General features: G+C 40.5%; 1 protein-coding gene across 5 annotated transcripts in view; it reads right to left on the bottom strand.

Annotated features, from left to right (window-relative positions):
* FHIT (fragile histidine triad diadenosine triphosphatase) overlaps positions 1–26566 on the bottom strand; it is a 1463343-nt gene that overhangs the window by 191942 nt on the left and 1244835 nt on the right. The gene's annotated exons all lie outside the window — the stretch shown is intronic.

Genomic DNA, 26566 nt, shown 5'->3' with positions numbered 1-26566 from the left:
TTGAAGGCAGTGGTAGAGTCAGCACAGAAAGCCAGGGGGTCTGGTGTTTGCCCCCACCTGCTTCATCAGCACATACACTGCTTCTGTGATGTTAATATTTTAAGCAGCCCATTTCTTTAGTCTACAAAAGTACCCAGGTAATATACATAGCAATGCTGTTATACAGAGATTGGGACACAAGGCACACAGCATATGTAACTCAATATATTCTTCAAGGCTAAAGTGCCATTTTAAAGTTTTACTTTCCAAATAGCCTCTATTGTGCCTCAGCTGAAGTTAAACTTTGTTCCTGCCCTTGAGCTATGTTCATGTGTTTATTAGAAACCATGGGGAGGAATGTGAAAAATGAAAAGCCTAAGTGTGGAGAGGCAAAGAATCAAACATCATCTCTGATCGCGCTCACCCTCCTTGATTACTGCGATCAGGACAGAGCCTCCAAAGGGCCTCCAGAGAAGGCGAGATTAAAGGACCCTGTGGCTTTGCTACACAAGGAGGAGAAATGATACCCTATTAAAGCCAAGGGAGGGAAGAAGGCGGTCCAAGGTGAACAAAGCAGAGAGAAGCTCCCCATCAGCCCTTCAGCACAGAGTCCCGAAAGAGTGGCCTGTTTTTGCCGAGATATTCTCCAAGGACAGAGCCAGTCACAGTTTCCTCAGCAACTGGGATGAATGTATACACAAAGACTGTATGTGCCCAAGGAGATAGGGAGAAAAAGCAGACAGGAAAAAGTACATCACAAACTTCCCATGGAACCAATTTCCCAGGAGAAAGCAGTGCAAGACAGGCCCAGGATGAAATTTCTTTAAGTCCATGGGCTGGCTGACTTAAAAGCAAGACCAGAAAAAAGAAATGTCACAGTTCAAGGAAACAGCCCATCCTTAGAAGGAGCCTTCTCTCAATCTTTGCTTCCCCAAAGTGCTGCTACCCTTTCCTCCTTTTCTCTATTCTTCCTTTCTCCCTCACTCTCACCTTTCTTTCCTTCCTTCCTCCCTTCCTCCCTTCCTTCCATTTGTCATCTCCTTGTCCTTTCTAATTATCAGGTATTCCTGACCAGGGTTCTGTAGTCAAACTGCCTAATGCAAATCCTGGACCTACCACTTACTAGCTGTATGGCCTTGCCGTAAGACCTATGTCTTAGTATCCCCATCCAGGATGAGGATGATAACAATTTCTGTCTCACAGAGTTGTTAAGAGGATCTAATCTGCTAAGCATGTACTTACTATGCTGCTTAGTATGTAGTCAGTACTCAACATGTAGCTGCAGTAGTATCACATTCTGGGAATGGTTCCCATACCAGCAGGAAAGATATTTAAGACACTCCTTCTCTGGGGAATGGTTAAAGTTTCTCCGTTGCTCCAGCTTATTTCTGTTGCTTTGATGAGTGGTTCTCAAACTTGAACATGTACCTGGGGCTTGATAAAACAAAGACCACAATGCCCCCCAATTTTCATTTCTAACCAGCTCCTAAGGGTTGCCAATATTGCTGGTCCACCACCATACTTTGAGAATCACTGGTTCCTGACCCCCTCTCTTGTCAAATGTGCTAATATGGGTGCCAAGGTTACTCACTGCTTTGCTTGGCTTCTTGCATTATTGGAAAGCTATTGCTGCATGCTTCCCTGGCTTCCTACCCCTGACCACATTCCATGCCTTGTCCTGAGGGGTATGTCTGTTGTTGCTCACTAATAACATACAGCTGGCTGTGAGCTTATATTAGGGAAACCTCCTGGTTTCCCTTCGACCTGAAAGCAGGTCCACCCCTGCTTTCATTTACTTACCCTTGCTCTCCTAGTTTTTGTGTTCAGAGTTATTTCTATAGGCCCTGTTACCTATAGAAATAGTCCTGGAAATGCCACTTTTGATCACTGGTAACCATGTGAAACCACTGTGGTTCACTGTGACACTGATAACAGGAAACAGTGTACTGTATAGGTGAGTTCCCCCTAAGGCATAGATCTCAAGTGACAGACTGATCACAAGATCCCGACAATCCTGACAATCCACTCAGCTTCTCAGAAAAGAGAAATCATGATAAAGCCAGCCCAAAGTCTTGCTGTTGTGAAGGAATATCGTTGTCACATCCTTCCCATAAAATGTCATACTGATAACCCTATGAACAGCACAGATGGGGATAACTTGACATAACTTATTCTTAGTGAATTCATATTGAGCTTTGGTGATCACAGTTTACTTTTCTAAGTGCTAACAAAACCTCCAATTAATAAAGCACTACCAAATTTTGCTATGCTTTACTATTCATTAGGGTTTAAATTTTGCTAGGGTTTCAAGCAGTTTAGTTACTTGAGTTGAAAGAGTATTTTAAAAAATCCACAATACCTTCCATACAAAAACAGTTGTTGTGTTCAAATGAATTTCACAATAAATTTCACAATGTTCATTAGCATATTAAAATATATGAAAGGACCAGATGAAAGATACTTTGCTAAGTTTGTTCAATTAGCAATCTAGAAGCTTACTTATGGAGCTCTGGCTTCTTTATTCACATAACATCCAATTACTTTTTTTTTTTTAAAATATATTTTATTGATTGTGCTATTACAGTTGTCCCATCCCCCCCTTTATTCCCCTCTGCCTTGCACAACCCCTCCCACCCACATTCCCCTCCTTCAGTTCATGTCCATGGGTCATACATATAAGTTCTTTGGATCCTACATTTCCTACACTATTCTTAACCTACATCTATTTTCTACCTACCATTCATGCTACTTATTCTCTGTGCCTTTTCCCCCTCCCTCTCTGCCCCTCCCACTCCCCTGCTGATAACCCTTCATATGATCTCTATTTCTGTGATTCTGTTCCTATTCTAGTTGTTTGCTTAGCTTGTTTCTCTTTTTGTTTTTATTTTTGGTGTGCTTGTTAATAGCTTTGAGTTTGTTGTCATTTTACTGTTCATATTTTTTATCTTTTCTTAGGTAAGTCTCTTGAACATTTCATATAAGGGACTGATGATGATGAACTCCTTTAACTTGACCTTATCTGAGAAGCACTTTAACTGCCCTTCCATTCTAAATGAAAGTTTTGCTGAATAGAGTAATCTTGGATGTAGGTGCTTGCCTTTCATGACTTGGAATACTTTCTAGCACCTTCTTGCCTGCAAGGTCTCTTTTGAGACATCAGCTAACAGTCTTATGGGCACTCCTTTGTTGATAACTATCTCCTTTTCTCTTCTTGCTTTCAAGATTCTTTAATCTTTATATCCTTATCTTTAATCTTGGCTAATGTAATTATATTCCTTGGTGTGTTCCTCTTTGGGTCCAACTTCTTTGGGGTTCTCAAAGCTTCCTGGACTTCTTGAAAGTCTATTTCCTTTGCCAGACTGGGAAAGTTCTTCTTCATTATGTTTTTAAATAAGTTTTCAATTTCTTGCTCTTCCTCTTCTCCTTCTGGTACCCCTATGATTCGGGTGTTGGAATGTTTAAAGATGTCCTGGACATTCCTAAGCCTCTGCTCATATTTTTGAATTCTTGTTTCTTCATCCTGTTCTGGTCAAATGTTTCTTTCTTCCTTCTGGTCTACACTGTTGATTTGAGACCCAGTTTCCTTCCTGTCACTGTTGGTTCCCTGTACATTTTCTTTTATTTCATTTAGCATAGCCTTCATTTTTTCATCTAATTTGTGACCATACTCAACCAGTTCTGTGAGCATCCTGATTACCAGTGTTTTGAACTGTGTGTCTGCTAGGTTGGCTATCTCTTCATTGCTTAGCTGTATTTTTTCTGAAGTTTTGATCTATTCTTTCATTTGGGCCTTTTTGTTTGCTTATTTGTTTGTTTTTGTCTAAGCATGCCTGTTACGTAGTAGTAAGGGGTAGAGGCTTAGGTGTTCATCCAGGCAGGGCAGCCCACGTGACTTTGTTGTGACACTGTATGTGGGGGGAGGGGGTTGAGAGGGAACAATACTGCTTGCTCCACTCTTTGCTGGTTTTCAGTCACTTCCCCCACTACCTGCAAGCAAATTGGGCCCTTCTGGTACTGATTCCTGGGTGGATGAACTAGCGCACATTCTAGGACCCTGTGGGTCTCTCAGGTGAACTCTCATGTGAGGTTAGGAGTTTATCCCACTGCTGCCTCAAGCCCCAGAGGTTTTTTCATTCAGAGGTTTTGAGGGTTTATTTCCCTGCACTGAAACTCTGGGTTGCACAGTCTGTCTCATTCCCCAGTTGTTCCTCCTGGTTTATCTGCACTCAAATGTGGGACCATCTGGTCTGCAATCTGCTGCCTCACTGGGTCTGCTAGCCACCACCTTGTCCTCCAGCTCTAGCCTTTTCCACCCTGTTCCTTCAGCTGCTGCCTTGCCATGAGTCCTCTCTGTCTGGCTGCCCAACTCCACCCCTTCTACTGGTCTGGAGTCTGGATGAATGTTTCTTCTTTAACTCCTTGGTTAAACTGACTTCCACGAAGTTTGATTTTTCTGTCAGTTCTGGTAGTTTTTTTGTTTTGAAATTGTTGTTGTCCTTCTTTTGGTTGTGCGAGGAGGGACAGTGTGACTACTTATGCCTCCATTTTGGCCAGAAGTCCCAGTTACTTTTTTCTAATACCTACATTTATTTATACAAAATTATTTATTATCAGTTGCTAGTTTGGGAACCAGAGATACAGTGATGAACAAGACAAAGCCCTTGCCCACATAAAGCTCCAATTCAATGGTCAATGCAATAAATAAATAAATAAATAAATAAATAAATGTATGATTTATATTCAGGTGGAAATAAGTATGATGAAGAAAATCATAGCAATCAGAACTAAAAATTCAAAATTGAGACACTTCTCTACTTACAATTTGGGGAGAGAAGAAGGATTCTGATTAAGGATACAGTGGGAAAGGAGACAAATAGGGAAAGGGTAAATTCAAAGGCTGAGAAAAGAAAAAAAATCAAGAAGAAGGGTATAATCAACAGTATCGACATTGCTGAAAGCTAGAATTAGTTTCAGTAAAATTTGAGGTAATAAAAACTTACCTGAAAACCATATGAAAGATGTTCAACATCATTAACCATTAATGAAATGCTAATCAAAACCACACTGAGATACTTTACACTCATTAGAATGATTGTTAATAAAACAAAAAACACCAGATAATAATAAGTGTGGACGAGGATGTAGAGAATTAGAACCCTCACATGTTGTCAGGGGAGATGTAAAATGGTATAGCTGCTTTGGAAATTGGTTTGGCAGTTTATCAAAAAGTTAAACCTACAGTTACTATATGTCCCAGAATTCTATTCTACATATTTACCCAAGACATATGAAAATACATGTCCATACGAACACTTGTAAATGAATATTTATAGCAGGATTATTTATAAGAGCCAAACGAGGGAACAATCCCAAGTGTCCATCAATAACGAATGAAAAAAAATGTGGCATAACCAGACAATATGATTTGATTAACCAATCATATAACCAATATGACCAATATGATTTGTAATGAAGTACTTCAAAAGGAATGAAATACTGCTAAGTGAAAGAATCATGTTATGTGAGTCATGGTAAGTAAAAGGAGCCAGACACAAAAGGCCAGATACTGTATGATTCCATTTATATAATGTCCAGAACAGGCAAATTCATACAGACAGGATGTAAACTAGTGGTCGTCGGGGGGAATGGGGAGTGACTGCAAATGGGCATGAGGTTTCTTTTGGAGATTATGAATATATTCTAGAATTAGATAGTGGTGATGGTTGCACAATTTTGTAAATATACAAAAAACTATAGAATTGTACACTTATAAAGAATAAATTTATATTATGTGAGTTACCTGTATTTTTCAGACCATAAGACACATCCAGGTTTTAGAGGAGGAAAATAAAAAAAGAAAATTTGAAGAAAAAATGTGGTAAAATATTTAATAGCATAAATAACATAATATTTCACCAATGTAAATGTAAACAGAACTCAACAGCAACATTAACAACCATTATTCCTCCCAAATTTGGGCAGGGGAAGGTGTGTCTTCTAGTCTGAAAAAGACTTTATATCTCAATAACGCAGTTATTAAAAACCAATCTGTAGATTTAAGAGAGTGCAAGGTAAATAAAGGAAGATAAATAAGCATAGACAACTTTTGCAAGGAATTTTACAAAGAAATCAATAAGAGTAACTCCAGAGGAGGGAGAAAATCACTCCTTTGGGAAACATAGGTTTAAGGTTACTGGATCTACTAGTTTCTACAATCATTATTATTAGTAGTAGTGGTAATTGCTATTGTTAACATTTATTAAAAGCTCACTACATGCTGGTCTCTGGGCTGATTTACATCCATGTCAATTAATCCTACACTATTCCCAAGAGGTAGTTAATAAATACATGACCATTTCCTGGTGACAAATTAGACTCAAGAGGTTAAGTGGCTTGCCCAAGCTCCTGCAGGGAATGAGTGCCCGAGAGCTGACACCTGACCCTGAGTCTGTCATCAGATATCATGGTGTTTGTTTTTCAGAAAATGACACCATCCCTCAGGAGGCCACCTGCTTCTTCCCATTCCAAAATTAAGGACGCCTCCTCCCCGTAGTCTCTTGATGTCTCCCCCAAGGCCCATTATTTCTCAATAATGTCTTTGATCACAACTGTTAAGTCCTTTCAGGATCATAGGATGAGGTTTGCCTTTGCCCAGAGACTTGAATCAACTTAGAGCAAGGGTATTATCATCTGAGTTCCATTTCTACCTCATTTCTTCCTAGTTGAAAGCCATGCCCAAAATACTATATAGATTAACAAAGTTGTTAAATGTCAAGTCTTTTCTCCCCTCATTTATTAATTCAATGGAATTTATACCAAGTAGCAGACTCACCCTTTCTTGGCTCACCTGCCTGAACAAATTTCAGCTTTCAAAGCCCTTTCTGTTGTCTCTAGGTTTTCCTCCAAAGGTAAGAACTCTCTGTACTTTAATACCCGGACAACATTTTCCTAGGCCCTGCCTCCTTGTTGCTACCTATGCTTCTCCCTCCATCCCTTTAAACATATCTACTTTACTCCTGAGAATGGTCAGTATAGTCACATGAATGTCTTTGTCAGAATACACTGCAATTCAATTATAGGAGCTAAAACCTTGGTGGAATGAAGGCATGGAAGGCTAGAGAGTTAACCTGCTCCATAAGTAGTATCCTGCAACCTCCACCAGCTGGTACAATGTGAACCCCTCTCCCTCAGATCTGCACTGAGCAATGGCAGAAGGTAAATCTGATTCTAAAGAACAATACAAACACTGCTGTGGTAGTCATACAATGGTCCCCTCCAAAAGGTCCATATCTTAATCCCACACTCGTAAATATGTTAGGTTGCATGGTAAAGAAAAAATGAGGTTGCATGGATTGAAATTGCTACTCTCCTGCTTTTAAAATAGGGAGAGTACGAATGACTCTGGATTATCCAGCTGGGCCCAATGTAATCACAAGGGTCCTTAGAAATGAAAGAGGGTAAAAAAGTCAAACTTGAAAACTTTGTTCTACAAAGGATATCATTAAGAAAAGGAAAAGATATCCACAGAATGGGAGAAAAGTTTTGCAAATCATACATTTACTAAGGTACTTGTATATAGGACATACAAGAAACTACTTCAAATCAATAAGAAGACAAACATACCAAGTAAAAATAGGCAAAGGATGAATAGAAATTTATCCCAAGAGTTAGCAGGCCATTTTTTCCACAAGAACATCCTAAGCATCTGCCTCCCTCCCATCCTTTCTTTGTTTTCCCCCTAGAGTCAGATGAGAATACTTAGAATCAGCAGAAGTAAGATTTTACAGCATAGAGCGTACTACTAGTTAGAGGACATAGAACTTATTGTCCAAAATGAAACTTTTAGGGGTGAAAGGAGGCACTGTTTATAACTACACGTTACGCCTAAGTCTTGACTGTTCCAAATACACCAAGATAAATGTCACCCAGAATAGTAGTAATTTAATCGGGAAGTATGATAGCGTAAGAAAGATGGGATTTGACATCCTCTTAACTTGGCTTAGAATCTCAGCTCTGCCACTTTGACCAATTTAGTGACTTTGGGCAATTTACTCAATTTCAGTAAGCTTCAGTTTCCTCACTTGGGAAAATCAAAACAGTAACTGTTCCTATTGCTTAGTGTTTTGGTGAGGAAATGATAATAAAGATATATGCACAGTTATTAGTATAAAGTGTTTTATGTAAATGGTAGTTAATGTTATAACAGAATAACTTACAAATGAATACTGTAATAGAGGCTTTTACCCTATGAAAAAGAAATAATTAAATGATGTGTCAATGTTCTCTCAAGAAGTGAACTACATTTAGGGGATTCTTCTAAAAACCACTGAGACTCTGCTGGCATTGCTCAGTGGATTGAGCATAGACCTGAAAACCAAAGGGTCACCAGTTCAATTCCCAGTCTAGGGCACAAGAATGGGTTGCAGGTCAGGTCCCCAGTAGGAGGCATGTGAGAGGCAACCACACATTGATGTTTCTCTCCCTCTCATTCTCCTTCCCTTCCCCTCTCTCTAAAAAATAAATAAAATCTTTAAAAAATAATAGAAACCACTGAGATTGCCACATGGCTCTAGACACCAGGCATGCGTCATTCATATTGTTCAACTGACTGCTTCAGAATAGTGGGTGATTAATTTATCTCCATGCCTTTGCTACATACATTGCATACAATAGTTAACCTGCTATAATAGGAGTGAAGTTTTAAGAGGGGAAATGTTTTTGTTTGGTGCAAACAGGATGTTCTGTCCTTTGCAAGTCAGGGAGGAGTGGGAGGTGGACACCAAAAATCTATAGTAATCTTAAGAGACTCTATTGAAGGAGTAAAAAACTAGAGGCAAAATAATGGGGCCGAAGACTGTTAATTCTCCATGCCCAGATGTTTCTCTCTACATGGCAGTAACTCTACCACCATTCTTCCCTTTAATTCACTTAGTCAAGGAAAATAGAAGAAACCACTTGAAATGTAATTGTCTCTCACTCCTGTTGGGGTCTATTACACAAACAGTAGGGATAGTTCTCATTTCATTCTGTTTACTGCAGTAAAATTTTAAAAAGGAGGTGGAAGAGGAGAAGTTCTCTCAGCACCTGCTTTCTCAATCAATAGTAATTTCTTTGCCCCAGAGCGAGTGGTTTTTGAATGAAATGGGTACATTCTCATAAGCAACATCACCATCTTACAAACACATTATTGAAATAGGAAGGGTGATGGAACCAAGATGACAGCTCCCATTGCCTGCTGGGCTGAGTGTCCATATGCCATCATCCACCTTTTATTTTTCTGCTCATTTGTAATCAGTGCTTCCTTTACAAAGACAAATGATAGAAAAGGCGTGTTTTCTTCTGTTCACCCCTTTTTGAATCTGTGAGCCATGGGAGAGTAAGTTGATCTACTTCTTATCTGTTCTTTTGTTCTGAATTTCACTGGAAGAGCTCCTTAGAACAAAGTAAACAAAAATAATCTCTCCTGGGTTTCCCCAAAGCCTACCATGGCATCTGATGCAGTCCAGTACTTTTGGGCGAGGATGAGCTACTTTCCTGCCTGCAGTGTGGAAGCAGGGAAGGGGAAATTGATTGGCAAAACAGATGCACTGACACTTACTCATGTTTGTTCAGTTCCCCAGGCTTCTACTCTCCTAGAGGAGAAATTGAAGAAGAACCTGCCAATTATTTTCACCCTGTGAGCTGAAAGCCAAAAGGAATAGAGTGCACCCAGCTCTCAGAGTTCAGTGACACTTTACACAGCATCAGACTCCATCATCTTGCTTTTCTTTGACTTGAAAAGAGCTTAATTTTTAGAAAATTTGGAATTTAAAGCTAAAAACTCCTTTAAATTGGCATTTTTGTTTGGAGCCATACATCATTGAAGCCGTGATACTTAGCTGATGTACTGCACCCATATATCATAAGAGCACCATCCCTCTCATGATACAATATTATAATTCACAACTGGAGCACCACCAGTGATGCATGGCTTAAAAACACAAGTGTGAACCACAAAACTCTACAGGGTCTCCACAAACCCTGGGAAGTGTTTGAAAACCGAATTGGTTCTTTATCCTTTTACTCTCCCTTAAAGTTTCTCAACTTGACTGGGACAATCTGAGCACATAGAAAGCACCGTTTCCTCTGTTGCACAAAAGGCATACCAGCTGCTTTAGCACTGCTGATATCCTGAAGGAAGGGACTCATTAGCAAGAGGGCTAGAAACCAGCAAGATGCCTGTGCATTTTGACAGACTACTAATTTTATCACGATTTGCTTATGTCAAGGTGTTCTCAAGGCCCTGTGTACAGCCATGTTTTCAGTGACATTTATTTTAAAACTAGTAGCTGGCAGTGTTTTCACACTGACCCTAAATCTAGTAGCAGAAGGTGAAGCCTTCCCAAACCAAGTAAGGCAGAATCCAGTACTGAAGAAAGCACAAACTTTGGGGTTGGTGGTAGTCCAGAGTAGAGTATATTTAGCAAGACTCACTGCAGAATCAAGCCTTCTGGTTCAGAACAGAAGCAGGCTGTCAAAAATATATTCTGTCTTATAATATATACTGTCTTGAAATACATTAATTGCTAGAATTTACTGAATATTTAGAATATGCCAGCATCGATCTAAACACTTTACCTACATTTTTCATATAATATACACAATAATCTTATACATTAGGATATTAGCATTTTCTCCACTTGAAAGAGGAGACAAGATGAGAAAAGTTATAGATGAAGAAAGAGAGGTACAAGGAGGTGGAGAGAGTGGGTTTGTTCAATTCCAGAACCCAGGTATGACACTAGCAGCCTAGCAGAAGTTATAAGCCCATTGTCCCCTGCGTCACTCATCCTTAGCATATTAAGCACTTCTGCGAGAGAGGCCCATGAGAGAATAAATTTCTTATAAATTTGAGAATCAATCTTGTACAAATATTCTATATTATCTTTTAGCTAATGATGGACTTTCAGTGACAAGACAATTTCAAGTTCTGAAAACTGTTGAACGAGAGAATGGAATTTACAATCACGTCCCTTTAAAAAGTTGACAAGCTCAAGCAAGGTCTATAAAACCATAATAAACCTCTTCAATGGTCATTCCTGTTGTGTTAGGGTGCACTTATGCAACAAGACAGGTGGAACCCCAGGTAGACCATTCCAGGGTAAAGAGTCTTCTTGTTCAGCTCTGCATGCAGGAGGTCACGTTTGCTGCTGGACAGGAACAGCACCTTAACAATGCCTCTAGTAAAGTGATGTTCAAAAGATACACAGAATGTTTCAGGATTTGTCAAACCTGTATTTTATCAGCTATCATTATACTCAATATGTTTACAGTAATATTCTTGGTGAGAAAAATTTAAAACTGTTCTATTATTGGTGAGTTCCTATCCCTTTGCTTCATTCCCACTTTCACTGTGTCTCAGAGCAAGTTCAAAAGCCTTCATTCTCTCCAAACTCTTCAGGTTTCTTTGATTATTTATACATATCTCAACGACTACTTTTTTCCATAAAGTATCAATAATTACAGGTTTCTCTCTTTCATTAGTCTGGAATTCTGAGCTATTCCTTACCCTATTTGTCTCATTACTTCCTACCCTAACTCCAGGTTTCTAGCTTAGAAGATACACAGTATAAAGGCTGGCTGGCTGGCTGGCTGGCTGGCTGGCTGGCTGGCTGGACAGATAGATAGATGAGTGGGTGGGAAGGTGACTCAAGTGTTCTCAATTAGTTAGCCTGCTTGAAATAAAAAGGATGAAGAGACCTCGAATGCACAGACTTGTGTGCTACTCTTATCTTTCCCCTCTGTTGTGAGTTCTTGCACACACAAGGATGTGGTCTATGCAGAGCCCTTACCACTGCTGGCATGCAACTTCCTTCCCATTGAAAAGTCTCTTTTTACTAACACATAAGTTTGAAGGTCTTGTCTTTCTAGCTTCATTTAAGTCCTTTTTAAAACTGCTCAAATACGCTTGAGTGTCTGGAGCAAATAGCTCACAGTGAAAACACTCAGCATCGTGCAGATGGCCATGGGGACTTATCCTTTGCTCAGTATTAACATTAGTAAGAGTCACTGTGGTTCCCTCTCAGGAAAGAAGAAACCCACTCTTTCTTTGGGCAGATTCTGACCTTCACAAATTATTTCCCCCATGCTCCGTTTGCTAAAAAGACTATCTGGAATATGTATTTTTAATTTATACACCATATCAGAACATTAATCTGCAGAGGTATTCCCTCTGGGTGTCTTTCTGTTGTATATACAATAAAGGATTTAGATGCAAATGAAGCAATGACGGCACTTTTCCTCATCTTACTCATTTTTGTGACAAATGCACATTACTTTACTGTTTACCATACACATAATTACAGTTCTTTATGTTTCAATAAAGTGTATAATAATAAACGTTTACTGTTCCATGAATAAGCATTCAAATGAAGCCTCTAATGGAGGTTACATGTTTTGAAGCAGCTCTGTGGCTTTCTAGAAATCTCGCCCTTTACTTAATGAGCAGCATTTCCATAATCTGTGCATTATTGTCCAAACCTCCCTTTAGGAGTATTTTACAAAGCAAAAAAATTGTGAAATATTATTAGAGTGAAGGAAAAAAAACACTAAGGGGATTAGCAACTTGTCCTATGAAAGGGACAAGACAGGCTTTCATGTCCCTTCAGAGACAGTGACCGAGTAATTACGGAGATGGGGCTTGTAATAATCTCACTGGCCAAGTGCATCACTAGCATAGATTTTGCCTTTAATATTTGCTTTAAATACAAGTAACGAGAAGCCCAGAAAGGTCAGCCATGAAGGGCAGGCCTGTGATAGTTCCCTTTCTAGTGCTTACAAAGAGACCAGGCAGTAGACCTTTACGTTAGGGGAGGTCAGGATACGAGGATGGACACTCCTTTACGTGGAGGCAGACACAGGACCAGAGTATCAAACAGCCACCCTGAAACAGCTGAATTGAGACAACATCTTAAGCTAGACTTCAGGTTCATTGTGTCACACATTATTTTCAGTGTGAGTTATTCTTTTTAGGAAAATTACTTAATTTTATGTCATTATCATTTCAAAAGGTTAATGTGTTGTAGACCGCTCTGCCTGGTTCTAGGAATTGTATCTTGACCCCTTATGGCTAAGGGCTTAAGGGTGAGGGACCACTTCTGGAATGCACCACAGAAGACAAAGCTTGTCTCTGGTAGCAAACGTTGCCTCAGTTTCCTCTCCCTGCCCCCAAAAGTTGGTCAGAAGTCAATGACAGGTAAGACCCCTCACAGCGGGGGGCAACCTAAGCCAGACTTGATCACTTGGGAGGCCTTCATAGAAGGACTTGGGGGACTGCAACAAAGAGCAATGGACTCTCGCCCCGCGGGCTTTGACAAAGACCGAGTCCCCATGTTCTCTGGGAGAAGCACTTCCTGGCTCTAATCCTCTTAAGCCTGAATACCTATTGGGGAGAGGTGCAGCTCCTTGCCTTCCTAGAGGTTGTCCTGGGGAAAAATCGGACATCACAAAGACTTCCTGATAAACCTGTGAAATTTGCTCTGCTAAGAGTGCTGTCATTCATAATGTTAAGGGTTCGAGCAGGAAACCCTAAAACTCTGTTCCTGACAGACTCTGACTCAGACTAAGCCCTCAGATTTCTTTGAAATGTTATCTATTGTTTGATCCTTGCCGCCCGTGTTCCTGTGTATTACAACCCAATAAAAGTCCCTACAGAAGTGGGCTCAATGCCTTTTTCCCGAGAAACTGGCCACTGCTCAACGTCTTTTTCCTCTGGGAAAATGGCCACTTCTCCTCCCCAAGCAGATCACATCATATCTCAGTCATGATTACTCTCATCCGTGGTGGCTGGGGGTCTTGCAAAAAAGTCTCCCCCACATTAATCTATTTTAAATAATTTTGCAAATTGTCTTCCCCAAAGCAGGTGCTTTAAAAAATAACAAGCATATAATGATATATTTCTTTCCTTTTTGTCTGACATCTAAGACTAGGTTGTTTAACTAGACAGAGAAAGACATGCTGGGAGAAAGACCCCGTGCAGCCTGATAGGACCCAGATCATCAGCCTCTGCCGGGCAATGGTGAAGTGTGTTAAAGTGACAGCTGTCACATCATGAGATGTAAGTCTGCTTTATTTGTGGGTTGGCACAATTTCCTTAAACTTTGTCAGGAGGAAGTCACCATACATAGTTAGAAGCTGCATTTCTTTAGTATGAATAAATATCTCCAGGGCCACATGGAACATTTAGAGACTGCAGTTATTTACCATTGATACTGCAGCAAACAGCTAAGAGTCCACAGTGAAGCTCTCCCTCTCCTCCTGTTTCATGATTTGCTGTGAATAATTCACTCCTTGCTTTCACTGTCACTGCAAAATTCCTCAAATGAACATTATCTTATCTTAACAGAACAAATGTAAGATTTTCACATTTCAATATGGCTATTTTCACGAATGACTTCAACAAAATAAAATATTCAGCATAAATAAAATTTAGTGTGATCCAAATTTTATCATATTTCTCCACTGGATTTTTTTCACATCCCACTTTTTTGTTTGCTACATATGCCTTTTTGTTTTCTAGTGTCCCTGAATTAGAAAGAACTAGGCAGAACCATGTTTTAGAAGGTTATGTATTTTTTCTAACTCAAGTAAGCAGGCATTTATTTTGGAGTCATGCCTTTAGAAATGACACGTTCTTTTCAGATGGTCTGAATCTCAACCTACAGAGCTGCTAAATGGAACTGTTACTTTTTGCTCCGTAACCTAACTAGGCTACAGAGAACATTAACTTCATCAGTGAGATTCTTTTCAAAGTCATCACTGTAAAATATACAGTGATGTAAAATATACCAGAAAAACCACTCTTTCCCAACTCCCTGCAACCCACGAGCACTGATTTGATCACTCAAAACTGGATAAATGACTCTGATTAGCCCAATGATCCCAGTTTTATAGGGACCTTCTAAATCACAGTTCAGTTTTGGTCCAGAATGATGATGCTGGGAGCATCCAGAGGGCTACATATCATCTTAACCCTGCTCCCACATGGGAAGCCAGGGAGATTTGTGGGACCCTGTCTGGTGGCTCCAAGGCACAAACAATGAATTCTGCTATGGCAATAATAATAAAAAGAAAACAAGCAGTGAGGAAAGCCAGCCCTGGAACCGTCCCTCACTTTTCTCATAATATACTTTATTGTTCAATGAGACAGAGTGATTCCATAGGCAGTGCCCAGAAATTAGATACTATGAGAAATCGATACTGTTTATTTTTCTGGGTGAGTTCAGTGACTTAAGGCCCTGAGATTTATTTGAACTAAACTTTTTCAGTCCAGAATGGAACACTAACATCAGTCTCCATGGTTCACTGTGGACTGACCATTAACAGAGACACACTGCATCACGTCATTTGGTCAGAACCTTCTTTATGGTGGTTGCAGTAGAGTCTTAACAACAACTCCCATGTGCCAGGAATCAAAGACAGATACTTACAGTGGTGGAGACCTTTCAGGAAAGGTTAGCACAAGTGCTCCCTCATGGACTAAGTCAGGAGTGGCTCTGCAGGAGGTGAGTCAGGGGCACTGTTTATGACTCCCCTCCGCCCTTTGCCTTAAAATTGACTTCTGGTCGAGGGGCCATCCAATGGATGAGTATGTATTGTTGCATGTAAAGAAACAAATTGTGCCCCAGCTGGTGTAGCTCAGTGGATTGAGCACAGACTGTGAACCAAAGGGTCATGGGTTCCATTCCCAATCAGGGCATATGCCTGGGTTGTAGGCCAGGTCCCCAGTGTGGGCCACATAAGAGTCAACCACAACCACACATTGACATTTCTCTCCCTCTTTTTCTCCCTCCCTTGCCCTTTCTCTAAGAATAAATAAATAAAGCCCTAAAAAAAAGAAGCAAATTGTCTTATTGGTGTTGGTGTATAATATTACTGGGCCCTGGCTACTGCCAGTGTTGGCTTAATTCATTTATGTAATTAATGAACAATTCATCTTTTAAAATTAGTTACACATGACCCTGGCCAAGTAACTCTGTTGGTTCAAGCATTAGTCCAATATGCCAAGTTTGGTGGTTCAAGCCCTGGTAAGGGCACGTACAATAATCAAACAATGAATGCATAAATAAGTAGAACAAGAAATTGATGTCTGTTTCTCTCTCTCTCTGTGAAAATCAATATAAAAATAAAATTAGTTACAGAAGCAAGCCAAGTCAGGTCCATGAATGTAAAATTTGAAAATCAAATTTTGCTCCTGAGAAATATCACAACTTCACTGACAACAAGTCTAGGTAGACAGTATCACAGGTAATGCTGAATGAATTATAAGTCCATGCTGTACACTTGAAGCTAGTACAAAATAATAACGATAATGGTAATAATAATGATAGTAGTAGTAGTAGTGGTAGTAGTAATAATAATGTCCTCCAGCCAGTGCAAATTGTAAAGTGCTCTCGGTGGATGTGTAGCCACCATCTAGACTTCAGAGCAAGCACAGCTTCCACCTGAAGCCCAGTGACACAGAGGCTCAGGTCCCTGACCCTACATCATGAGATGACAAAAGAGCTGGACCAACCAGATTCAATTCCTGGTCCTGCTAGTTACCAGCTCTGGAGCCCAGAATAGTCACTCATCTCAGAGCTTAGGATTCCTCGTTTGCAAAATAGACCTAACTCGTAGGGCTGCTGTGAGAATTAAATGGCTTAGCATTGAAAAGTATTTAGACTAGTACTTGGGACTGAGTGGGAATCGACACCAACATTTGCAGCTATAATTGCTGTTGAATCTGCCACTACTATTACGCTACTTGACAAAAAAACCCACAAAAAACCTTTAATGGCATTACATTTTAAAATAAATATTCATTATATGGGTCACCTTTCAACTCTCTTAAGGAGATTAATCCATTTATTTAAAAAATTTTTTTGAAACCTAATCTATAAAATAGACAAAAGTAGATCCATTCTGCCAGAAACCCAAGTGAGACCCCACACACATATCCTGGGCTGAGAGAAGGCCTGGGGCTTCCACAGAGCTTTCAAAGCCCTGGGGAGACAGACTGAAAGCACAGACCTGGGAGCTTCTCCTTTGGGTACAAATCCTTAGGCTGTGGAGCTGGGGGTTAGGAGTGACGAACTCTACAGTCATATAACCTGGGATGAAAATTCCATTCCAATTCTCATTTCTTGAGTGACCTGGAAAAGCAGCTTTATACATATAAGCCTTGGATTCTACATTTATCAAATGCAGATAATGAAGTACCTTCTCCAAAGGATTGCTGAGATGGTTAAATGAGATAATACATGGAGAGCCCTTAGCACAGCTCCAATAAGAAATTTGGAAATGCACAGTAAGAAAATGCAAAATAAATGTGATCTTCTCCTCTAGTTATTATTATTTAGGCCTCTGACCAAGTGTTACCTCATACTAGAGACTGAATTTTTTGTACCCCTAGAACCCATATGCCAAAATCCTAACCCCCAATGCAATGGTATTAGGAGGTAGGGCCTCTAGGAGGTAATTAGGTCATGAGGATAGAGCTCTCATGAGTAGGATTTGTGCCCTCACAGAAAGGCAGTGGTTTTTGCTTCCTCTTCCTGCTCTATGTCATGTGTGGATACAAGAAGATAGCCATCTGCAAACCAGAGAGCAGAGCCCTCACCATCATCAGCTCTGTGAGTGCCTTTACCTTGGGGTTTCCAGCCTCCAGAATTGTGAGAAATAAATGTTGGTTAAGCCACCCAGTCTATGGTTTCCTGTTATAGCACCCAGAACCAAGTCAACTCCTACCAAGGACTCTTTCAATTTTTTTTATATAAAAGGCAACACCACAATAGTTTCCTAACAAAATCCCCTCTCCCTACCCAAAATTGCAATCAGTATTTGTTTACTTTTTCACCTTTTGACATAGTTATAGACATGATCCCAGTACCTGGAGTTATGTCTTGCACATAGAAGACACTCAATAGCTGTACAGTAGACAGGTTAAGAGAAATAGGAGCAGAAGGAGAGAGGAAGCATTCTTATTTAGTGTTAAAGAGATCCCAGTAACTGTAATGGGTTTGAATGTAGGTGGTACTATTTTTTAAAAGGAATAGCAGAAATGTATCTGATGGCATGTACTTTTGTGTATATAGTAGTGTAAGATGACTGTGCACAAAATGTCAACTACTCTTACAATGTTCTCCACTATGAAGTCACAAAAAGAGGGCTGAGTAACCAAACCAAGTCAAGGTGTGCCACAGTGAAAGTCCAGCCAAAGCATCAAACACACAGTGGGACACCAATGGCTGCATGAATCTCTCACCCTTTTCTTCTGAAAATTGCTCTGGACTATGGTCTTTCTCTGGATCCTTCTCTCTTCCTGCTAGCCTCCTTCCCTCCCTTTCTCTACTTCTCTGATAGTTGACTATTTTGTCTATGAACTCGGTCTCTTGTAATCCCATAGTTCTCTTTTACCCTGTGGCATTCTGTGGCTCCTGCTGCAGGGACTGTGGTTATACAGCTATAGTTGTGATTCTTCACTGACATTATGTCTGCTTTGAGGACCTGTGTAATATTAGGATATAAAATAGGATATTAGACACTGGAGAAAGCACATGGGTCTCAGAGCTGCACTCCAGAGACCATGATGACATGAGGGCCATGAGAGAGATAAGGTCTTCTGCAAAGGCAATGAGAGCCCCAGGAGACATAGGCACAAACCACTGTCAGATACCATGAAGGCAAATGCTCTGGTCTTTCCTGATAACAATTCCAAATGCACCGCTGCAGGTGGTTAGTTAAGAAGAACTTGGATGGGATGGAGAGAAGTGGCTGAACTGGAAAGGGTTGGGCACCAGAAGTACAAGGTCTATCCAGAAGGTATCCAAGCAGGCAATATGAAAAATAGAGACATTTAATGAAGAACATACAACATACAAGAGACATTGTACATAGGACAAGGATGCCTCAGTCCCCTTCAAAATAGGCACCTTGGGACCTCACACAGTTCTCCCAGTTGCCATCAGCTGCCCTGTCAAAATTTCCTGAAAAAATTTCCATCTCACTGATGGTCTGAAATTCCTTCCCTTTCAAAGGTGATTTTAGTTTTGGGAAAAGCCAAAAGTCATAGGGCATCAAATATTGGCTGTAAGGGTTCTGAGTCACCTCAGTGATTTGATGTGTGGCCAAAAAACTATGCATGAAATGTGATACAAAGCTGCCAATCACCAATTGCCTATAGCTGTGGTGTTCTGAATCATCCAAATAGTTTCAGCAGGGGAATGTTCAAGCTTAATGCAAAATTAAATGCAACTTCATTGTTCCACTTGCTCAGTCATTTTGAATGCCAAGGCCACATAGTATAGTACACATGCTTATTCAAGGGCATCTACTGCCCTCACTGACCAGGACAGTGAAGTCATCATTGTTCACACATACGCCTTCCAGTCCATTCTCCTTGGCTACCAGGTTACATCGATTTCATGCAAACTGTTTTCATTATACTAACAATGTCTGGACTTTTTCTAGACAGACCTTATACGTTAATGTGTAGAAATCATGTTACCTTTGGTAGAAGCTTATTTTTGAGAACTAGACTCTTTCCTCAACAGCCTGGCCCCATAATACATTGAGTAAAATCTTCTAAGTCTCTAGGATCTGGACTTTTCTCATGATTTCTGTCTTATGATCCAAAGTAGCCTCAGAACGAGGACTGGGTCCTGATGAACCATGAACATCACCAGCATTGGAGAGGCTGAGTCCTCTTGCAAATGGCTTCCATATGCCCTGTTTCAAGCCTGTCCCCAGGCTCCACTCTCCTCCACCTTTCTGAACCTCTCACTCTATCCCCTTCTCTGGACTGTGGCCCTCAGCTGTGTGTCCATCGTTAGCATTTTAGCCTGAACCTTTACATGGGGTCCTTCCTATAGGCAGCTTCTTTGATTCTTAGACAAATATCAGCCACGAACTCCATCTTTCCAAAGTCACTGGAATCCATGCCTGTGCCTCTCCAATAACCACCTTCTTTCTCACTCCTGTGCCCAAATCAGAGTCCCCAAACCAAGCTTGAGTCCAAGTCTCATGTTGATCCTCCTAACATGAATTTTATCAGACTGTTGAATAACTGTTCAAACAAGAATAGGTGATCAAAGGAAATCACATTTACAAGATAGGAAAAAAAAAGACTTTTCCTTGAACAAAACAAAACAGCATTTCTCCTTTTACCAAGAGGCCTCATTTGGCCATCCTTCCAGATAGGAGCTTTCCAAGACCCAGCTGCCTTGTTCCAACACTCCCCTTCAGCAACTTAGTTCTCTGCCAGGGCTACCTCCAGGGGGCTTTGCCTAAGAAATTGGGTGCTTCAGTGGGTTCATTTCAACCTGAATGCCGAGCCCACTATTATGAGTATAGACCTATCCTCCTATTACACTAGTCAGAAGAAAAAGCATTGCAATAAGTCTTAGAGTGCATCCTTGAGAGCACACAGCTTTGCTCAAATTGTACTCCCTGCATTGGGAGCATGAAATGAGGCAGGTAGCAGAGTGGAAAATGGGAATTAGAGGGAGAACTGGGCTTGCGCTCAGAGAAGAAGGCTGGCTAGTGCCAAGCACTTTCAGGTTGACATAAGCCAAAGATTTTTGTAAAGTCTGGGATCCAAGGGAGATTAGGCAGCTGGATAGGGAGCAAATAAGTATTTTCAAACTTAAGTAAACCAGTGTGGAAATTGGAGAAGGATTTATAGCTTAGAAAGGGAAGAGGAAGAAGAACAGTAACACCTGTATTATTTGAAATGCCACCCCACCCCAGGCTTGGTCTTTGGGGAGTACAAGGAGAGAGTCCCTTGGGAAAGTCACTTCATTTAGAACCATTGACTACACATGGAAATGAGAACAACTCCACTCTCCCTGGCTACTTACAGAGGCTGCTTTCCTGCTACCTGGATAAAGGACACCGTGTCCCTACGAGACACTGGCATACTCTACAGCACCCTTTTCAGACAATTTGTAACTTTCTACAGTAGGAAGAAGACTAGGAGCGGAGGAAAGAACGTATCAGGCAGTACCACAGGAATTCATCTACATCCCAACATCCTTTCACCATCACATACATGTTCTGGCCAGGAACACGGACACATCCCTAGGAGCCAAGTCTGAAGAAGGCAGTGGTGAGAGGTACAACAGCTCCAGAGCTGGACTGCCTGTGTTTGACTCCTTGTCCCATCTCTTACTCAGTGAGACTTGCAGCCAGTTACCTAACTTCTATAGATCCCAGTTTCCCCACCTGCACATACACATAACACTTTATATAATTCATAGCATTTTTCCCCTTGAGAATTAGGAATTATGCATAATAAATACTTAGCAAGGACCTAACACATAGTAGGTGCTTTCTACATGTTAGGTATGATTGTAATTTTATTTGATTGAAAAGTTTCTAAAAACACTTTTCATTTTGAGATAATTATCAACTCGAAGGAAGCTGGCAAAAAGTACAGAGTGATCTTGTGTAGTGTACCATTCACCTAGCTTCTCCAACTACTATGTATGGTATGAGGATACTGCCATTGGTACAATGTGCTTATAGTTCTAAGTCATTTTGGAGATGAGTTACCATGACTGAAATCAAGATACAGAACCAGTCTATTACCACAAAGATCTCCTTCGTGCCCCATACGGTTGCACTCAGAGCCCTCTTCCTACTGTCCCTAACCCCCGGCAACCACTAACCTGTCCTCCAGCTCTAGTATGTTGTCATTTTGAGAATGCTATAAAAAATGGGATCATATATCTATTTGACCTTTTGAGATTGACTTTTTCCATTTGGCATAATGCCCTTAAGATCCATCCACGCTGTAATGTGCATCTATTATTCATGCCTTTTTATTGCTAAGTAGTATTCTATAGTAGGTACGTACCACAATTTGTTTCACCATTCACCTATGGAAGGGCCTTTGGATATGTTCAATTTTGGGTGACTACAAACAAAGCTACTATGAACACCTATATACTGGTGTTTACATGCATATAAGTTTTCACTCTGTGGGATAATGCCCAGGAGTGTAATTTCATATGGTCAGTGAAAATTTGGTTTTTAAGAAACAACAAACTATTTTCCAGAGTCACTACTGAATGCTATATTCCCAACAGAGAGATTCAGTTTCTCTGCAACCTTGCCAGCATTTATTGTTGTGACTTCTTTTTATCTGTTCTGTGTGTCCTGCTATCTCATCATAGTCTTAATTTGCATTTCCCTAAGGGCTAGTGATTTTTTGATGTCCTCAAGGGCTAGCGATGAACAGTTTTTCATGTGCTTATTTGCCACCACTTGTCATCCTCTTCAGTGAAATGTCTATGTCTTTTGTCCTCTTAATAATTTAATTGTTCATTTTTTTTTTTACTATTGAGTTTTGAGAGTTTTTTCAATATTCAAGAACAAGCCCTTTAGCAATAGCTCTGCAAATTTCAGAAATCCTTTCTTGGTCCTTTCAGCTAGAAGTAACCACTTCTTTCCCTAACTTCTTTACAGAACTTCTACTTAGGACTTTTGTTTTTCTCTCTCTTCACCTTCCACCAACAGTACTCCTAGACCCTTTACTAATGTATCAGCAGAATCCATGTCTGTCTTCCCCTGGTGCTTTGCCATGAGTTGGGCACCTATCTGGCATTCCATTAATGTCCCCCAAGTTACTAAATCAATAATACCTGGATTTTCATTAAGTTACTATAAGACTTCAGCCCAAAGCAAAACAAAAAACAAAACAAACAAACAAACAAACAAACAAAAAAACCCACCATGATTCCCATGGATACAGAGATTAGAGATAGATGTAAGTAACTTAATACCCTGGAAGAAATAACTAATTACCAGAAGAAATACACACATTTGAATGTGTCAGTGATTTCTTCTTGGCTACCACACTTACAGCTAACATGGTGACACACTGCCGTTTATCGAAGAAGATCTATTTATGCCAACCTATGACTCAAATTTGGTTAATTAAGCACATGTGCATTTCAGCAATTGTGATCTGTGCTCTGTGTTTACATATGAACATCATATTCAATGCACAGGCAGTTGTTTAGCACCTCTAATGTACTTGAAACCTTACATTTAATTAGTGAGAGTTTCTGAGGGGAATGCTGGGTATGATTTTGAAATAAATAGCTTCCTATCCTCCTTGCAAATCACAACAAAGCATAATTAAATAATGAGGTACCTACCATTATAGAATCTTTATTCCAAAGGGATTAATACTCCAAGGAAGACCAGACCAGAGAGGAAGTTGAGGAAGGAGTACAGGTAAGGAGACATGAAGGCACAGTCCTTCCTTAGGGTCCTTGCTCACTGTAAGATGAAGACAGGGAGAGAACAATTCCTTCCCTCTTTGCCTCACTTTGCCATGGATATTCTAAGAATCACATGCAATAAGAGAGGCAAACTGCTTTGTTAAAGCAAAGCCATAATATAAAATACAGGAATTACCACTGCAATTAGTTAAGTGGATTTGATTATTTGGGTTTTTCTAGGCAAAAAAAAAAAAACAGGCTGAATTCAGGGAAGCTCTCCATGACCTGTCCCCATCTCCCTCCTCAACTCATCTCCCCTTGTTTTCTTCCTTCCCCTGTTCGTATGTGCCAGCCACCTTGACCTTCCTCTCTTCCCCAGAAAACCAGGCACATTCCAGCCTTGGGGATTTCACACTTGCAATTGCCTCCTCCACAGCAAAGTCTTCCCCTGACCCATCCACATTACTTTTACATCACTTCTTTCCATTTCTTACTGCCATCTAGAAGTACTGTGTTTCTTTACTTGTTTACATGTGTTCTTTTCCACTCTCCCCACCACCCTCCATGGGAATAAGGAGCAGCAAACTCAATGGCTCTGCCTTATCTCTACACTATGACCCCAGAGGAGTTCACTGCGGTCTCCAGGAAGGGAACCCACAGTATTTTTTCTGTGACAGACCTCTTGGGTATGTAGTAAAATCTTCATGTCATTCTACATAACTTTGCCAAACACCATTTTTCTAATATAAACAGCCACTGTCCTCATGCTGAGTTCTCAAGACCTCCCAGGGTTCTGCAGCCTGGAATTAAGACAACTTCATATGAATAAACAGCAGTGCTCAGAGTATTAGTATCAAGTAGAACAGCATGAAATGGCCAAGATTTGTTGTTTTGACCTCACCACTTTCATATGGTTCAACACAGTAACAAGAACAGCAGTGTGAGCCCTTGCTATGGGCCAGGGTTTGTGTTAAGAGTTTGGTACCGTGTTAGCTTGCTCACATCTCACTGCAGTCTTCTAACCTGAGTATTTTAATTCTCCATGTGTTACAGATGAGCAGAGCAATGTTAAGGGAGATTAAGGGATTTGCCCAGGGAAGAAGTGGTGGCAGCAGGTTACAAACCCCACCCTGCATGATCCTGAAGGAAAAGTGTGTTCCCTTTTCAGGGACTAGCGTGCCCTCAGCTGGGTTCGCAATACAGAAAGACAACTGAGCAATCAAGGCAGCTGTTCTGTGCTCTGTTGTAATCAGAACTCAAAGGTTTCTGCTGCTGAGTGGGAGCCTTGCAACCTCACTGACCCCCAGTCATTAAGTTGACAACCTTCACATCTATAGCCACTGCTTCCAAAAGAAAAAAAAATGTATGTTAGCACTTCCTGCTAATTGTCCTGTACCCAGACAAGGAACTCTGAACAGAACACTGACATCAGCTAGCGATGCCTCATCTACTTCTGGTCCTTTAGATACCTGTGGACCTTCTGCAACCTCTTGACCCCTGGTCCAGAAAAAGAGAGCATCAAACCTTATGACCTCTCATCTTGGGGAGTTGACTCTTCCTATCACAAATCACACCTAAGTTCCCATTAGAATGTGAACTCAAGGCCAGTGTGGCATCAAGACACAGGTATTTCAGGGCTTCCTTTTGGCAGTTTCTTATATTAGAAGTTTTAGAATTCTAGGAGGGAATTTGGACATGGTCTATTTCTTTCAAAATCTCTTTCTTTCAAAAATGAGGAAACCAGGGCTCCAACATTATATGCTAGGTCCAGAAATGAGATGAGAGCTCAGAACTATTTTCAAAAGCAATGACTTTGAATTTCAATCCATGCCATTGGAATCTGAATTTAAAAAGCTGGCATTGCCCTTTGCTACTTCTTTGTATCAATATTATTAGGAGAGCAAAAGAATTCAGACCCTGAGTCACCAGCTTCAGGCTTGTAAGCTTAGCAGTGATATAAGTGTGATCATGGCTAGGTCCCCACCACTCTGAGTCCTGAGCTTACACTAGGTACATTACAAAGGAGTTGTAAAAATTCTGTGAAACTAGGTACCAAAATGGCTCTAACCAAAATCATCAGTGATTTCTAGATTCCCAGACTCAGTGGATACTTTCTGGTCCCATCTCACTGGTTCTCTGGATAGCCATGCCTGACAGCTTCCTGTAAACTGCCCTCCCCTATATCCACTCCCCACCCACATACACACACCTCCTAGGATGATCTTTTCTGGCATTACTTCTTCCTCTCTGGATAATCCTCAGTCTCCTTTGCTGTATCCTATTCAACCTGAATTTTAAATGTTGGTGAACCACAGAGTCTGGTACTATATCCTCTTACCTTCTCAAAAAACATGCTTTTCATAGTTGATCTAATTCAATCCTATTGCTTTAAATAGCACCCAAATGCTGATGAAAAAACACTTTTATAGTCTCAAATGTCAGACTAACTACTTGAGGCCTCTATGTGAGTGTCTCAAGAGTCTCAAGCCAGCATATCAAAAACAGAACTCTCCCTCACCCCATCTCCAAACTTGGTTCTTCCCCATCTTGGTAAATAGTACCTCTACTCATCCATTGCTCTAGCTGAATCTAAGAGTCATTCATGGCCCCTCCATTTCCCCTTTTCCCACCATCTGTCACTAAGTCTTAAGGATTTTACTTCCAAAGTATATGTTAATCCTGTATGCTTTTCTTCCTGTTCATCACCACCACCATCTCTCATGTCAATGACTGCAATGGCCTCCTAAGTGGCCTCCTGACTCTACCTCACACCTCTGCAGTCAGTTCTCCATACAAAATCTAGTGTGACTACTAACAAAGGGAACACAGACCCCAGTGTTCTCTTTGTTAGATCCTTTACTGGTCTCCTGTTGCTCTTAGAATAAAGGACAAAACCTAAACTATGTCTTTAAAGTCCTCCAGATCTACTCACAAAAATGTCCTATCATCATTCTCCCTTTGATCATTTAGCTGCATTCTTATTGGCCTGTTTACTATTTGTAGAACAAATCATTCTCTTTTTGTGTCGGGGTCTTCACATGGGTTGTCCATTCCTTAACCAACAAATTCTTCTTCCTTAACCTCATGGATAAAAGCTCCAGCTCTGTAAGCTGTCTTACAGTTTGGCTAAGGATAGGCTCCTTAATATCTTTGTGCCTTAGGTTCATCATCTGTAAAATGGAGATATTTACATTATCTACCTCATGTGGTTAAATACATATTAAAAAGACATAAATATATAAAACGCTGAGAACATTACCTGGCACATATAAAACAAAGAATAAATGATACCAGTTATCTTAAAATATCACTATTATTCTTTAGCTTTCAGCTTAAATGTT

This window comes from Artibeus jamaicensis, unplaced genomic scaffold (assembly GCF_021234435.1).
Source record: "Artibeus jamaicensis isolate MK-2021 breed Jamaican fruit bat unplaced genomic scaffold, CSHL_Jam_final contig_519, whole genome shotgun sequence".
In the NCBI taxonomy this organism is placed as follows: Eukaryota; Metazoa; Chordata; class Mammalia; order Chiroptera; family Phyllostomidae; genus Artibeus; species Artibeus jamaicensis.
This window is presented reverse-complemented; position numbering and strand designations above follow the sequence as displayed.